The sequence below is a fragment of the Chiloscyllium plagiosum genome, chromosome 17 (genome assembly GCF_004010195.1).
Source record: "Chiloscyllium plagiosum isolate BGI_BamShark_2017 chromosome 17, ASM401019v2, whole genome shotgun sequence".
Lineage (NCBI taxonomy): Eukaryota > Metazoa > Chordata > Chondrichthyes > Orectolobiformes > Hemiscylliidae > Chiloscyllium > Chiloscyllium plagiosum.
Window position 1 is genome coordinate 52,324,155 of NC_057726.1, and position 10,462 is coordinate 52,334,616.

The following is a 10,462-nucleotide window of genomic DNA, read 5'->3' on the forward strand; positions in this document are numbered from 1 at the left end:
GAGAGAGAGAGAGAGAGAGTGTGAGAGAGAGAGTGAGAGAGAGAGAGAGAGACACAGACAGACACACTCTCCAAGGCGGACCACGTGACAGGCAACAACGGACAGTGGAAGGGCAGACATGGATAGCCGGTTCGGTACCCTTGGGTGCGTGGCACGCTACGGGCGTACACACACACACACACACACACACACACACACACACGTGTGTGTACTTGCAGAATTACATTGTACTTTGCTCAAAAACTGCATGAATTCACATAAGATTCTGTAAATCTGTTTTTTAGATTAGAATCAGTCTGACAATTGTGGCACAGACAGCTTAACAGGGAGTTAACACCATCAATATCACATCTGGGCTGACATGACACCAATTGTTAAAGTTCACTTGAGAATGTAACATTTTAAAAAAGTTTTGTGATTTACAAGTGAAAGAACTGAAATCAACATGGTCATTCTAAAAGATGAGAGACTTAAACAATCAAGATTCGGAGATGCCGGTGTTGGACTGGGGTATACAAAGTTAGAAATCACACAACACCAGGTTATAGTCCAACAGATTTAATTGGAAGCACACTAGCTTTCGGAGCGACGCTCCTTCATCAGGTGATTGTGGAGGACTCGATCGTAACACAGAATTTATAGCAAAAATTTGCAGTGTGATGTAACTGAAATTATACATTGAAGAATTGATTGTCTGTTAAGCCTTTCATCTGTTAGAATACAGTGATAGTTTCACTTCTTTCATGTGTAAATCACAAAACCCTTTTTTTAAAAGTTGCATTCTCGGGTTAGCTGTTAACAATAGTGATAGCTAGACAATATGTTGAAGGTGAAGGGTTGAAGGCTAACACCTTCAACATATTGTCCAGCTATCACCATTGTTAACAGCTAACCCGAGAATGCAACTCTTTTTTTAAAAAAAGGGTTTTGTGATTTACACATGAAAGAAGTGAAACTATCACTGTATTCTAACAGATGAAACGCTTAACAGACAATCAATTCTTCAATGTATAATTTCAGTTACATCACACTGCAAATTTTTGCTATAAATTTTGTGTTACGATCAAGCCCTCCACAATCACCTGATGAAGGAGCATCACTCCAAAAGCTAGTGTGCTTCCAATTAAACCTGTTGGACTATAACCGGATGTTGTGTGATTTTTAACTTTAAACAATCAAGGTATTTTTCAATATATAATTTCAGTTACATCACACTGTAAATTTTTGCTATAAATTCTGTGTCTTACAAACTTATTCTCCACAACCACTTGATGAAGGATCAGTTCTCCGAAAGCTAGTGCTTCCAAATAAACCTGTTGGACTATAACCTGGTGTTGTGTGATTTTTTAACTTTGTACACCCCAGTTCAACACCGGAGTCTCCAAATCGTGAGGATTGGTGTGGATTTGATGGGCTGAATAGCCTGGTTCCACACTGTAGGGATTTAATGATTCTGTTTTACATCCCTAATTAAAATCATTACTTTGGAGAATAAATGTGCAAGTGAAAGAAGAGTTATGCAAGGAAGATTTAGTGCAGTGCAGGGCAGGGTACATAATGACAGTGTTTGAGTCAACTCAAAATCACAGCAGGCGGGGTATACCTTAGCCTAAATGTGAATAAAAATCACAATGCAGATTTCAGTGGTGAAGATATGAGTGGAGTGAATGCTGTCATGTGGATTGAAGCAGATGCAGATAGTTCTCTGATATAAGCAAATTGCGCTGCCGCAATGCGGACTAACGTTGCTGAGGAAATAAGGAATGATATTTTCATGAATGCTGACCTTTCTGTTTGCAATAGCACGATTCCAGCTATGATCGTTTTGCACGCTTCATTCTGTGCATGCGCTGAAGTCTCCACACTTTTCTGCGCATATGCCGATGTCAGCTCCAGTCTTCATGCTGTTCTGTAATGCCAGGATGTCAGCTGCCAACCACCTGATGAAGGAGCAGCGCTCTGAAAGCTAGTGCTTCCAATTAAACCTGTTGGACTATAACCTGATGTTGTGTGTGTTTTAGCTGCCAATAGAGCAGCTGAGAGAAATACATTGAGCAGCTTCTTGTGAAAGGTACACTATTCCCAGATTATCCCTTTTTTTGAAAAGGTGGAGGGGTATAGTGACAAGAATGTTAGTAAGACGTGTCCTGGTGATACAATTGCAAGTGGTGAACAAAAAAGAAAGGCTCTAACACTGAAGAGAAGCTAGATATTATAAAGCGCTTTGAGCATAAGGACAAAATATGTGATATAGTTCACTTAACAGGAATAAGGGAGTCTATCTTACGCACCATGATGACCCTGCATTAACAATAATTTTTTTAAAAGCACTGTGTTAAATTGACTTTTGTTTCATTGATAAATATGATTTATACCTTCATTCAGGCTGTGCTATACTTTGTTTTAGGCTTTTAAGTGATTTCTGACCAATTGTGAGTTGTATTTGTTGCTGGTCTCCCCCAACCCTACTTTTCCCATAGGCGTCATTATTTCTATTAAGTGATTTTCTATTAAGAGACATTTCGCTGGAACACAAGTACGGCATTATAGAACTACCTGTAGCTTTCCTGAAGAGTAGGCTATGGGGTATGGTCTAGGTCAGAGTAAAAGCTACAAGTGATTCCAATATTCCACAAGTGACTGGTGTGTTCAAATCAAATCAGGGAAAGCATTATTACTGAATTCAGATATAGCAAATCAGAGACCACAAAGTAGTCTTACTGATGTAAATAAAACAATATATCAACGTTTGAAAATAACCTGGCACTTTGGCTGATCTAGTCTACATGTGAAACACGATAACCTCAGGATAAATATACAAGCACAAAGAACTATATTAGTATTGCCTTTCATGCTAAACAGCAACAGCAACTTCCAAATGCGTGACAATTACTATCTAGAGAGGAACAGAGGGAAAAACACATGAGAACATTACCAGCTGCAAATTCCCCTCAAGCCACTCATCACGCTTACTTAGAAATACATTGCTGTCACTGCAACCTGGTCAAAATCCTAGAACTCCCACTCTAAAGACAGAGTGGATCAACCTATGCCAAGATGGACACCAGCAATTCACTCACCTTCTCCAGGGCAATAAATGCCGGTCCAACAAGTGATGCCCAGCCCATGAAAGAACAGGATGAAAAAAAAAGGTTGAAAAGATGGAGTTCCACATCAGATTGAATAAGAGAAAGGGTGGTATCAGGAAACTAAGTCCATAAGATCAGAAAGTACTGGAGCACAATTAAGCCAAACAGCCCAACAAGTCTGCTCTGCCATTCGATCATGGTGAATACGTTTCTCAACCTCATTTTCTTGCCTTCTCCATGTAACCTCTGATCCCCTTACTAAGCAAGAACCTATCTATCTTTGTCTTGAATACACTCAATGACTTGAGTTCCACAGATTCAGCACCCTCTGGCTAAGAAATTCTTCATCTCAATTCTAAAGCGTCGTATCTTCACTGAGACTGTGCCATCTGGTCCTAGTGTCTCCTCCTAGTGCAGGCATCCCTTCCACGTCCACTCTATCCAGGCCTTTTAGTACTGTGAAGGTGTCATCTGCAAACTTAGCAACCACACTTTCAGTTCCTTCATCAAAATCGTTAAAGTATGTGAGTAGCTGTAGTTCCAATACTGACCTTGCAGAATTCGACTAGTTGCCAGCTGCCATCTTGAAAAAGACTCTTCACCCCTACTCTATCTTCTGCCAGTCAGCCAATCCTCCATCCATGCTGGTACCTTGCACATAACAGCATGGGCTCTTATCTTATTTAGCAGCCTCTTGTTATAGGCCTTCTAGAAACAGTCAGAGAAATTCTTGAAGTAAAATAGGTTGGTTTTCATCTTGCCAATGTTAATCTATCAAGTTGCTGGACAAACGGCACAACTGTCTTAAAGTTCAGTGATGTTTCAGAGATAGAGAGGATAAAATTAATCTTTTATTGTTCATTAAATTTTCTGGATAGTCACTGTTATCTTTCCTATATCCTTCAATTTGAACTACTCCTTTATTATAAGTGCTATCAGATTTTAATTCATCTGCTTATCTATAGCTGATCTTGAGACTACAGATCATTTTTACAATTTTATGGAATAATGGCTAACCTCTTGAATTTTAGTTAGAAACTGATGTTGGAGTTGCTAACATCAGAGGAGGTGTCATAATTTCCTTAGAAACCTGAACAGTGAGCAAGACGGGTGTACACAAAGCTCAAGAAATTTTCCTGCAGGAATGTGCCTTAATAATATACAATAATGCTAATGCTATAGCAAGTCAAAACACTTGCCATGTTCCTACTTCAAATAAAGAAAATATGAACACAGCCACTTGTGCAGTTTTTTTATGGAGAATACATTTCAAATACAACAACACAAGAATCTACACAATTGAAAATTAGATTTCTTAGCAAGTGAATGAGATTCTGCAGATCTATTCAGTTGTGGATTATAAAAGCTGGAACAATTTGATCTTCAACCAAAGATATCTGTAAATCCAAGACAAGTTAAATTTGAAAGTTTTGTTTCATCACTACTGATACTTACAGCACACAACTTTAAAAATGTTCCAAGGTGCATCATAGGAACATTATCAAACAAAATTGAACAATTGAATAATGGAGACAGATCAAAGCTCGGTCAAAGGTGGATTTTGAGGAATGTCTTAAAGGAGAAGAAATAGGTAACTGGCATAAGGAGTGAATTTTACAGACTAGGGCTCAGGCAGCTAAAGACACAGCCACCAGTAGTGGAGTAACTAAAATAGGGTACATAGAATTAGAAGGGTGCACAAACTTTGAAGAGTTGTTGAATATAGGGAAGTTAGAGAAGTAGGCTGTGCAAAACATGTAGGTTTTTGAAAACTAGGATGAGAAAAAAAGTGTTGTGGGGCCAAGAGTTAATACTAGTCAACAAACAAAACTGGTGCAATACAGGACAGGAGTTAGCTACTTAATGGCTCAGAACTATTTCACCACTCAATATCATCACTAACCTGCAACCTATTCCATATATTCACAGCCTTAATTAACAAAAATACCAACTTTGCAATAACAGCCAACATTCAAATTGCCTTCCTAATTACTTGCATTACCAGCAGACTAATATTACATAGCTGAGTGCAACCAGAAACCTCTCTACAGCAGCATTTTGCAGTCTATTTTGCTTTGCTACTCCCTTTACCAAAGTGGACAACTGCACATTTTCCCCACATTTTACACCAATGTTTGCCCACACATTTGTAGTATTGATATGTCTTTGCAGAAACCTTTGTATGTACTTCACAACTTGCCTTTCCATTTATCTTTACATCAGAGTCATTAATATTAATTGCAAACAGGTGCAGTCCCAACACTGATGCCTGTGTTACCCAACTAATGGTTTCCCAGCTAGAAGATGTCTCATTTATTTTGACTGTAATATGTTAGTTAGCCAATCTCCTATCCACCCTAATATATCACTCTGATACCATAGGTTCTGCTACCAAAAGATGCTGGTAAATGATCTAGATCTTGGTGTGCAGGGCACAATTTCTAAAGTTTGCAGATGACAAAACTGTGACAAGTGCACGGTAGCACTTCAAAATGATGCTGACACATTGATGGAGTGGGTATTTGAATGGTTAATGCACAGAAGTATTAAGTAATGCAAGGCGGTGCAAATTACAAGAAGATACTGTATAAAATATAGGGTACGCAGGTGCAGAGAAACCTGCATGTATATGTGTGCAAGTTATTAAAGGTAGCAGGACAGATAGAGAGCTGTTACTATAGCATAAAATATTCTAGGCTTCTTAACTGAGGACATAATGCACAATAGCAGCAAAGATGTGATGAACATACACAAGACACTGGACAGACCTCAGTTGGAATACTGTGTAGAGTTCTGGGCATCACACTATGGGAAGGATGTGAATACATTGGAGAAAGCACAGAATAGGTGTGAGAATGATTCTGTGATTGAGACACTTCAGTTACAAGGAAAGATTGGAGAATTTTGAACTGTTTTCCTTGGAGAGAAAACTAAGGAGATTTGATAGTTTTCAAAATCATGAAGGGGGCTGGACAGAGCTGATAGGAAGAAAGTTTTCTGACTTGTAAACAGTCAGAATCAGAGGGTACAGTTTTAAAATGTTTTGCAAAAGCAGGAAATGGGAGGTGTGAAAATCTCTCACAATTTGAATGCACTGCCTCAAGGTATGGTTGAAGCAGATTCAAATGAGTTATTCAAGATGGCATTATTATTATGGATGATTATTTAAATAGAAACAATTTGGAGGGTTACGAAAGCAGTGTTTAGAACCAGATTGAAATGCTCAGAAAGCCAATACATACAATGAGCTTGATGGCCTCCTTCTGCACTGTACCAACTTTCTAATTCTCTTGTAGTAACCATCAAATGCCTTTGCAAAACCAATAGATTATATCTAGTGGCTCTCCTTTAACCACTCTACCTTATATATCATTAATACTATTTTCATACATTTGTTAAATAGGATTTTTCTTGAATAAAAGAATGGCGGTTCCACTTAATTATTCTAAACGTTATGGTGCTACCTCCTTAATAGCAGATTCCAGTAATTTCCCATTGACAGATGTTAAGCTAACTGACCTTTAGTTTGCTGCTATTTGTCCCCCTCCTTTCTTGAAAATGAATACTTTACTGATTTTTTTTAAATCCACTGAGATAATTTTAAAACACGAGGAATTTCGGAAACTCTGCAGTCACATTTTTAGACCCTACTACACAGGGCATTAGGCCCAGGGACTTGTCAACATTTAGTCATGTTATTTTTCCCAGTACATTTTCTCTAGTGTGTGTGATTATTTAAAGTTTGTATCTACATTTTATCAACTGATTTCTGGAACTGGACATGATCAGGAATGAAAAGCAAGTATATAATATGGATGTAGGTTTGCTCACTGAGCTGGAAGGTTCGTTTCCAGACATTTTCTGACCATACTAGGTAACATCATCAATGAGCCTCCAGATAAAGCATTGGTGGTGTGGCCCGCTTTCTACTTATGTGTTTAGATCTCCTTGAGTCGTTGATGTCATTTCCTGTAATGATGTCATTTCCTGCAGCGATGCCATTCCCTGTTCTTTTTCTCGGGGGCAGTAAATGGGATCAATGTCAATGTATTTGTTGACAGAGTTCTGGTTGGAATGCCATGCTTCTAGGAATTCTCGTGCATGTCTCTGTTTGGCTTGTCCTAAGTTGGATGTGTTGTCCCAGTCGAAGTGATGAACATCAACTATCCACAAAAACACATGACCCACTCTCACTAGTATCCTTACATACAAATGAGGAAGGACACCACTTCAACTGAGACAACACATCCACCCTAGGACAAGCCAAGCAGAGACACACACGAAAATTCCTAGAAGCATGGCATTCCAACAGAAACTCTATCAACAAACACATTGACTTGGACCCAATTTACCACCCCTCGAGAAAGAACAGGAAATGACATCACCATCCCAAAGAAACCCAAACATATAAACAGAAAGCAGGAATCATCAGCAGTGCTTTGTCTGGAGGCTCACTGAAGATGTTACCTAGTGTGGTGACAAAACATCTGAAAATGAACCTTCCAGCTCAGCGAGCAAACCTACATCCAAAATAAACTTCAATACCAACACTGAGCAAAGGAACAGGCATTTAAAGATTTCATCACTGCCCCCATTCTAAAGACCAAATCACTTTTAAAAATCTCCTTCAAAATTTGCACATTGAAACAGCTTACAAGGGTTTAATGCACAGAATTCTAACAACCTCATGCACAAAGTGGTTTATCCTGTTTAATTCCTTTTACCATAGAAAGGTTAATAATATATCCAACTTCTACTCACTAACATCAAAATCTTATAATTAAACAAAAATGGATTTTTAAACAGTTGAACCTACGTCAGAAAACCTTATTGGGGTGTTTCTTTCTTAAATGGATCTCTTACTGAACTTTTTTTTCTCAATTCAGCTTTGTATCTCACTTCCCTGAAGGAAGAGACTTAGATTGGTAACAAAAAAGAACCAGAGCAAATTCCAGCTGTTTTCAAAAGTGGTCAGTCATTCTTCATCTGGAATAGCCTAGAATACTTAACCACTGAGCATCACAAAACAACTGATCTCAATCTCACCATATATTCAAAGCAATCTTCAGCAGACAGCAAAAACGAGGAGCAGGAATTGTGGCTGAGTGTTCCCCCACCCCCTCCAAAAAAAATCCAAGGAGACTGAAACCAGAAGTAGCAACATGGCTAAGATGAATTAACTCAGCACATTATCAATGCTTCATTGCACCATATTTAGTGCAATAAATAGATAATAGGAACTCTTGATAATAGGAACACAAACAAATTAGTGATGGGATTTGAGAGAATGGAAAACTAAATTATTTCATTAGCCATTGACACGTAAGAAAATAATATTACAGTCTAACAACACTTGACTTTCACATCCAGCATTACCTAAATTCACCGATTTATGCAATTCAACACCATAAGATAAAAATGTCACTGAATTGCAAGCTGTCGCTCGCACAAGCAGTTCATTTTGTATCCGACATAACATTTATAACAGCGCATCTACAATGTTCCACAACCCAGAGACAACTCTCAATTAGCCTATATATATATACACACTAGAGGATAAATTTAGACAGCTACCTGTCTACAATGGCTAGCTGTACTGAGAACCCATGATCGATGTTTTTTTAAAATAACACGACACAGACCAATAAAAATATTCCTGTGAAATAGTACAAAGCCACTCTTCCTACAGTTCGCACAAACGAGACTGATCGAGTTTGTAATTCTTTCCCAAACACATTAATGTTAAAAGTTCTTGCTAGTCACACTAACAGTGTTACCAGACCATTCAAGAGAAATCCACTGAACGTGTTAGCGAGTGAAGTGAAAACTCCTATCTCCTTAAATAAAGATACAATGATAATGCAGCCGCCGGTATCGGTTGAAGTTATTCTTCATTCTCCAACTCCACAGCCCGAGTGCTACCTTTATAAAGGTGTTGTTATCAGTGAAGTGATCATGAACATAAGCCCCGGACTCCATGTGCCCCACACTACCGCAGTTCCCGGCCCAGAAGTCCAGCCCTAGGCTCGCAGTCCCGATCGCCGGGACACAGGACAGAGGGCTGCGGCAAAAAGATTTGCTTGGGGCCAAGTCGGCCGTTCACGCGTTTCCATCACCGCGGCAACGGCAGGGCCTTGACTACACCCAGATGCCGAACAATCCCAACCACCCAAATACCGAGCAGAGCACTTCCAATTCCAATCGTTACCATCAGCAGGAGGTGAGTCACAGTGATCGTAGCGCTGCCTCAGGCTCATTGCCTGGTCAAGGCACCGCCCTCATTTCGGTCAAATGGCGACGGGCCCGACAGGCACCAAGGGATCCGTCTGAGGTGACTGAGCCTCAACTCGCTGCAACCGCCGCCATGACGAAACCGCTGTCCGCGAGCTCCAGCAACACAGTACTGACCCCGCGCGCCGTTCAACCTCCTAGGCTGACGGTATTGTGCAGGCGTGCCGGATCCGCCCACTACGTGACGTCACAGACGACCAGAGCCGGGTTGTCATGATACTACGCATGTGTGTTTTCCAATGCTGCTCAGCTACTGACGTCAGAGCAAGACTCCACTCTGATTAATGCTATTTGCATCATAGAGTCCGCCCACTTTTAATATAGCTTAGTGACCACGCCCCCGCTTGCGCTTATTGGCATATCACCACCAACCTCCACTGGCCTGATTGGTGAATATGTTGAAATTTTTTTTGTTTTGAGCGTGGATCTTTTCTCATTTATTTTCGTTTTGCCACCGTATCCCATTCAAATATAATCGAAACATTGCAAACAATCAAAACCTATTTTAAAAAGTCATGTTTCTCTCAAAAACGTGGGAAAAGGTTGGGTAAATTGCCTGGCGGTCATTGAAATGTAAATGTTGTGCAACACCAGACAGATAGCATGCCAATGAACTTGCGACAGCGCCATTATTTTGGGTCAAGGTGTTGAGCAACTAATGAAAAGCAGAATGAGGATAATGGAATTATCTTCATGAATTCTCTGCTCGAAGGCAGCGCCACGACCTACACTAGAGTAAGGAGACAAGTCCCAAATCTTCCTTTTGCATCTTAAGAGCTCCCAAACCTGAGAAAAATCTGAAAATGCTCAGAAGGCTAGACATTTGTGAAGAGAGAAAGAATTAAGTCTCCAAGTTTCAATGACCTTTCATCAGCCCTGGGAAAATTTAAGAGATATAAGTTTTGAGCATAGGTTGGTTAGGACAAGCACATTAGGGGAAAACAGGACAGATTCGATGACAGTGGAGTCAGTCTAACGGGACCAAAAGAAATAATGATGTGCCCAGAAAGGTGGAAAGGTTTAAGGTTTGTGTAAAGATTTGTAGCTCGGATGCCGGTTACAGTTGTTGAGGATATGTTCGC

At 39.8% G+C, this 10,462-nt stretch overlaps 1 protein-coding gene across 3 annotated transcripts in view; it reads right to left on the bottom strand.

The window, feature by feature from the left end:
* The window catches only part of LOC122558460 (glucose-fructose oxidoreductase domain-containing protein 2-like), a 54,383-nt gene extending 44,813 nt beyond the window's left edge, over positions 1-9,570 (bottom strand). For 2 of the 3 annotated variants that reach the window (XM_043707070.1, XM_043707069.1), the window contains exon 1: positions 9,298-9,570. The gene's annotated coding sequence lies outside the window, so the exon portion shown is untranslated. The remainder of the gene's footprint in view (positions 1-9,297) is intronic. The other variant, XM_043707071.1, reaches the window with a different exon arrangement.
* Between the last annotated feature and the right edge of the window lie 892 nt (positions 9,571-10,462).